The following is a 6877-nucleotide window of genomic DNA, read 5'->3' as shown; positions in this document are numbered from 1 at the left end:
GTGACTTACCAAATGGGAAAGCGCTGGGAGATAGACACAATAAAAAAACACACACACAAAATTTCAAGCTTTCGCAACCCACGGTTGCTTTATCAGGAAAGAGGGAAGGAGAGAGAAAGACGAAAGGATGTGGGTTTTAAGGGAGAGGGTAAGGAGTCATTCCAATCCCGGGAGTGGAAAGACTTACCTTAGGGGGGAAAAGGGACAGGTATACACTCGCGCGCGCGCGCACGCATATCCATCCGCACATATACAGACACAGGCAGACATATGTAAGGGCAAAGAGTTTGGGCAGAGATGTCAGTCGAGGTGGAAGTGCAAAGATGTTGTTGAGTGACAAGTGATTTACGAGGGGCGGCAATTTGAAATTAGCGGAGGTTGAGGCCTGGTGGGTAATGGGAAGAGAGGATATATTGAAGGGCAAGTTCCCATCTCCGGAGTTCTGATAGGTTGGTGTCAGTGGGAAGAATCCAGGTCACCCGTACGGTGTAACACTGTGCCAAGACGTGCTGGCCGTGCTCCAAGGCATGTTTAGCAACAGGGTGATCCTCATTACCAACAAACACTGTCTGCCTATGTCCGTTCATGCAAATGGACAGTTTGTTGCTGGTCATTCCCACATAGAAGGTTTCACAGTGTAGGCAGGTCAGTTGGTAAATCACATGGGTGCTTTCACACGTGGCTCTGCCTTTGATCGTGTACACCTTCCGGGTTACAGGGCTGGAGTAGGTGGTGGTGGGAGGGTGCATGGGACTGATTTTACACCGGGGGCGGTTACAAGGGTAGGAGCCAGAGGGTAGGGAAGGTGGTTTGGGGATTTCATAGGGATGAACCAGGAGGTTATGAAGGTTAGGTGGACGCCAGAAAGACACACTTTGTGGAGTGGGGAGGATTTCATGAAGGATGGATCTCATTTCAGGGCAGAATTTGAGGAAGTTGTATCCCTGCTGGAGAGCCACATTCAGAGTTTGATCCAGTCCCAGAAAGTATCCTGTCACAAGTGGGGCACTTTTGGGGTTCTTCTGTGGGAGGTTCTGGGTTTGAGGGGATGAGGAAGTGGCTCTGGATATTTGCTTCTGTACCAGGTCGGAAGTGTAGTTGCAAGATGCGAAAGCTGTGTTCAGGTTGTTGGTGTAATGGTTCAGGGATTCAGGACTGGAGCAGATTCGTTTGCCACGAAAACCTAAGCTGTAGGGAAGGGACCGTTTGATATGGAATGGGTGGCAGCTGTCATTATGACATTTAAGGGTCGCTTAGAGGAAGTCTTCTGGGTCACCCAAGCCTGCCAACCCAAAGTTTGGTACAGATTTATTGATGACATCTTCATGATCTGGACTCACAGTGAAGAAGAACTCCAGAATTTCCTCTCCAACCTCAACTCCTTTGGTTCCATCAGATTCACCTGGACCTACTCCAAATGCCATGCCACTTTCCTCGACATTGACCTCCATCTGTCCAATGGCCAGCTTCACACATCAGTCCACATCAAACCCAACAACAAGCAACAACCAGAAAACAGCTTTTGCATCCCGCAACTACCCTCCCGACTTTGTACAGAAGCAAATAACCAGAGCCACTTCCTCATCCCCTCAAACCCAGAACCTCCCACAGAAGAACCCCAAAAGTGCCCCACTTGTGACAGGATACTTTCCGGGACTCGATCAGACTCTGAATGTGGCTCTCCAGCAGGGATACAACTTCCTCAAATCCTGCCATGAAATGAGATCCATCCTTCATGAAATCCTCCCCACTCCACCAAGAGTGCCTTTCCGCCGACCACTTAACCTTCATAACCTCCTGGTTCATCCCTATGAAATCCCCAAACCAGTTTCCCTACCCTCTCGCTCCTACCCTTGTAACCACTCCCGGTGTAAAACCTGTCCCATGCACCCTCCCACCACCACTTACTCCAGCCCTGTAACCCAGAAGGTGTACACGATCAAAGGCAGAGCCACGTGTGAAAGCACCCACGTGATTTACCAACTGACCTGCCTACACTGTGAAGCCTTCTACGTGGGAATGACCAGCAACAAACTGTCCATTTGCATGAACGGACACAGGCAGACAGTGTTTGTTGGTAATGAGGATTACCCTGTGGCTAAACATGTCTTGGTGCACTGCCAACACATCTTGGCACAGTGTTACACCGTACGGGTGACCTGGATTCTTCCCACTGACACCAACCTATCAGAACTCCGGAGATGGGAACTTGCCCTTCAATATATCCTCTCTTCCCATTACCCACCAGGCCTCAACCTCCGCTAATTTCAAATTGCCACTCCTCGTACATCACTTGTCACTCAACAACATCTTTGCCTCTGTACCTCCGCCTCGACTGACATCTCTGCCCAAACTCTTTGCCCTTACATATGTCTGCCTGTGTCTTTATATGTGTGTGTTTGTGTGTGTGCGCGCGAGTGTATACCTGTCTCTTTTCTCCCCTAAGATAAGTCTTTCCACTCCCGGTATTGGAATGACTCCTTACCCTCTCCCTTAAAACCCACATCGTTTCGTCTTTCCCTCTCCTTCCCTCTTTCCTGATGAAGCAACCGTGGGTTGCAAAAGCTTGAAATTTTGTGTGTGTGTTTGTGTGATTTTTTATTGTGTCTATCTCCCAGCACTTTTCCATTTGATAAGTCACAGTATCTTTGTTTTTAATATATATATATATACTCTGTGACAGCAGACTTAATAAACTAAATAGGTTATAGAGAAATTTGTTGCTTATGGCAAGTCCAACTGACTCACCATCCTTGCACAAATTTTTATCCTCCCCCCCCCCCCCCCCCAGTGGAGGGTTATGTAAGAGGTCCATGACTAAGGAATTTATTGCTAGCGCAATCAAGCAGATATAATTTCAATGGATTGCTCACACACTGCCTGCGATTTGTATGCTACAATAGAATCGCAGACCAGAGAGCAGTGCTGGCAGCAGTAGTAGTTGTAGCTCCGGCAGCAGTAGGGGTAGTAGCTCGCAGTCAGACGGTTGGGTCAGACATGGAGAACAATGGCTGTACATGAACGATGTAGTATAGGGTAAAAGCAGCTGCGTGCATATGTAATTTGTAACAACTGATTTTGTACTATTGTTATATCAAGTCCCATGTAAATGTTTTTAAAAAATCTTTTAATAATAATCTTTCTTATAAAATTCACTTTTGGCAATCATTCATCTGAATTTAAAGATTTTACTAATTTCTCCTATCCATGGTCATCCCGATTATCATAAAGAAAAATCAGTTGTTTCATTTTATACATGACAAATCTAGTGGCTAACATTGCACTGGGCTGTGGCAGAAAAATTTCTTATAGGAGCAGATATATACGCGTTATCCGGCAACTTCATTGAGGTGAGAATTTTCAGTCTATTCAGAATGATTTTCTCAGTGCCATGACACAGCATTGCTGACGTCCAGATTTACCAGTTTAGATTCATGGTCAGTTAAGTGTTGCAAGGTTATATATGAGTCACAATTTTATTGAGAGGTTAGTCACATTTTATTATTCCGAGCTTATGGAAGTAAACTGTTGGGAGGTTACAAAATAAAAGAAACTTATCTTCCTTATCCTATGGTGACATTTTTATCACTTTGCATGTCTCATTTAGTCCATGTACCTCTGGGCAATGGTGAGCTTGTTTCTTAAACTTTTGCGGGGACTTGATGGTATCACCCTATCAATCTTATTTTTCTATTTTGTTGTGGTGATACCTTTATCCGATGGAGCATCTTCAGAAGTAAATGCAGGTGGTGCTGCCTGAGTGGTCGCACCACGTTGATGATATGGCTTTAGCTGATTGAAGTTTACTATTGTAGTATGATCCGGTAACTTGATTTTGGCATTTATCAGGGAGTCAATGCATGGTAGACGGAAGGGGTCATAACACCGAGGAGTGAACTTCTTGGTTTGTCGCATCTTTACTACAGGTATTCAGAGCAATACCATATTACTGGGTTTATGTTGAGGGAGTGTAGTGCCTTTGATGCTGCATTCTAGCTGTTTTTGTGTGGCTTTTCAGTTCTTTCCTGCTAATGCATTTTATAATTACAAACAAATAAGTAAATGATTCTTATCTTCCTTATCCAATGGTGACATTCTTATTACTACGTCCATCTCAATTTGTCCATAGATCCCAGGGCGAATCTGTGCTTGTTTCATAAACCATATCAAGGACAGGATGGTATTACCCTATCATTCTTCTTTTTCTGTCTTGTTGTGGTGATATCTTTATCGGTCAGATCAACTTTAGAGGTAGGAGCAGGTTTCTCAGCTTGAGGGGGCCCAGCTGGTCCATGATACATCTTTAGCCAATCAAAGCGTACAATTGTATGATTCGGTAACCGAATTTCAGCATTCACCAGGAAGGCTGTGCACAATAGATGGAAGGGGACTTCATACATGGCAGTGAACTTTTTTGTTCGTCCCTTTTTTACTATGGGATTTTGGAGCAATACCAGATTATGGCGTTTTTATTGTGGGAGTGTAGGACCCTTGTTGCTGTGCTCTAGCTGTGTTTGTGTGGCTTTTCAGTTCTTTCCTGCTAATGCATTTTAAAATTACAAACAAATACAAGTAAGTAAATGATCCTTATCTTCCTTATCCTATGGTAATGTTCTTATCACTATACATGTCTCATTTAGTCCATGGATCTCAGGGTGAAGATGAGCTTGTTTCCTAAACCATAGCAAGGATGTAATGATAGCACCATATCTTTCTTCTTTTTCTGTTTTGTTGTGGTGACACCTTTATCCATCAGAGCAACTTTAGAGGCAGGAGCAGGCGGCGCTGACTCAGCGAGCTCAACCAGTCTGTGAAACAGGTTTAGCTGATCAAAGTGTACTATTGTAGTACTATCCGGTAACTGAATTTCGGCATTCAGAGGGAGGTGATGCGGAATAGAATACCAAGGAGTGAACTATTTAGTTCGTCCTTTTTTTCTATGGGATTTCAGAGCAATACCAGGTTTATATTGAGGGAGTGTAGTGCCTTTGTTGCTGTGTTGTAGTTGTTCTTGTGTGGCTTTTCAGTTCTTTCCTGCTAATGTATTTTTTAAATACAAACATGTAAGTAAATGACCCCTATCTTCTTTATCCTATGATGACATTCTTACCACTATGCACGTATCATTTAGTCCATAGACCTCGAGGCATAGAGCTTATTCCTTAAAAAATAGCGGCTAAGTGACGATATCACCATATCTTTCATCATTTTCTGTTTTTTTTTTTTTTTTTTTTTGTGGTGGTACCTTTACTTGTCAGTGCAACTTTAGAGGTAGGAGCAGGTGGTGCTGCATGAGGGGGCACAGCTGATCCATGAGAAGGCTTTAGCCGACCAAAGTGTACTATTGTAGTACTATCCGGTAACTGAATTTTGGTATTCACCGGGAAGGTAATGCCCAGTAGAGGGAAGGGTCCTTCATACTGAGGAGTGAAATTCTAAGTGCATCCATTTTTTTACTACAGGATTTCAGACCAATACCAGTTCACCAGGTTCATATTGAGGGAGCGTAGCGCCTTTGTTGCTGCATTATAGCTGTTATTGTGTGACTTTTCTGTTCTGCCCTGCTAATGCATTTCATAATTACAGACAAATCAGTATATGATACTTGTCTCCCTTATCCTATGGCGACATTCTTACCACTATGCATGTTTCATTTAGTCCATGGAACTCAGGGCATAGGGGTGCTTGTTTTTTAAAGCACAGTGAGTATGTGATGGTATCACCCTATCTTTTTTGTTTTTATGTTTTGTTGTGGTGATACCTTTACCCGTTGGAGCAACTTTAGAGATACGAGCAGGTGGTGCTGCTGGTGGGGGCGCAGCTGGTCTGTCAAATGGCTTTTCCCAAACAAAGTGTGCTGTTGTAGTACGATCCAGTGACTGAATTTTGGTATTCGCTGGTTAGGTGATGTGCAATAGAGAAAAGGAGCCCTCATAGTGAGGAGTGAACTTTTTAGTTTGTTCCTTTTGTATTGCGGGTTTCCGAAACTAAAGCAGATCACCGGATTTAAATTGAGGGAGTGAGTGCATTTGTTGATTCGTTCTAGCTTTGTTTGTGTGACTTTCAGTTCTTTTCTGCTAATGCATTTTATAATTACAAACAAATAAGTAAATTATCCTTGTCTTTATTATCCTATGGTGACATTCTTACCACTACGTGTATCTCTTTATGTCCATGGATCTCAGGACGTGGGAGTGTTTGTTTCTTAAAGCATAGCAAGGACATGAGGGTATCACCACATCCTTCTTCATTTTCTGTTTTGTTGTGGTGGTACCTTTAACTGTGGAGGGACTTCAATACATTTTTTACAATTTATAGTATAAGTGCCCTAAGCATGAACCAGCTTCCAATACACATTGCATGTCGCAATGTAAACTGTGGTTTTGGTGGTCGAATTGGGCAGCACCTTGGGTTGAACAGTAAGCAGTCATCCGTTCCACAGTACAAATTGATAGTGCCAAGGGAGGAAATTGGAGGCAGCTTTGCCTGGAATTTTGCCTCAGATGTGGATTTGGCTGTTGCTTGGTACTCTCTGCAATAATGAATGGCTCTAATATGTAGAATAATCATTGGAAAGAAGAAATTTTATAGAACATTCAAACATCAAGAGCTGTGGGTACAGTTAGCTGCCACATCTCTTGCTACCAAAACTTCGCCACTGCTCCACCAGCTTCATGCATACTGATATGTATCAGAGCTTGGACCAGTCAATTTGTGTGTGATTTTAATAATAATCCAAATGCTATAAGTCTGTGTTTGGGATCGTATTTTCTCTCCTGATCATGAACCTATGCAAGATCCCCTCGTAAGTGTTACTAAAACCGAGCATCCTGTTTCAAATGAACTATTATTGATTATTTATGTTCTTCAAAAATGC

This window comes from Schistocerca americana, chromosome 11 (assembly GCF_021461395.2).
Source record: "Schistocerca americana isolate TAMUIC-IGC-003095 chromosome 11, iqSchAmer2.1, whole genome shotgun sequence".
Taxonomy (NCBI): domain Eukaryota; kingdom Metazoa; phylum Arthropoda; class Insecta; order Orthoptera; family Acrididae; genus Schistocerca; species Schistocerca americana.
This window is presented reverse-complemented; position numbering follows the sequence as displayed.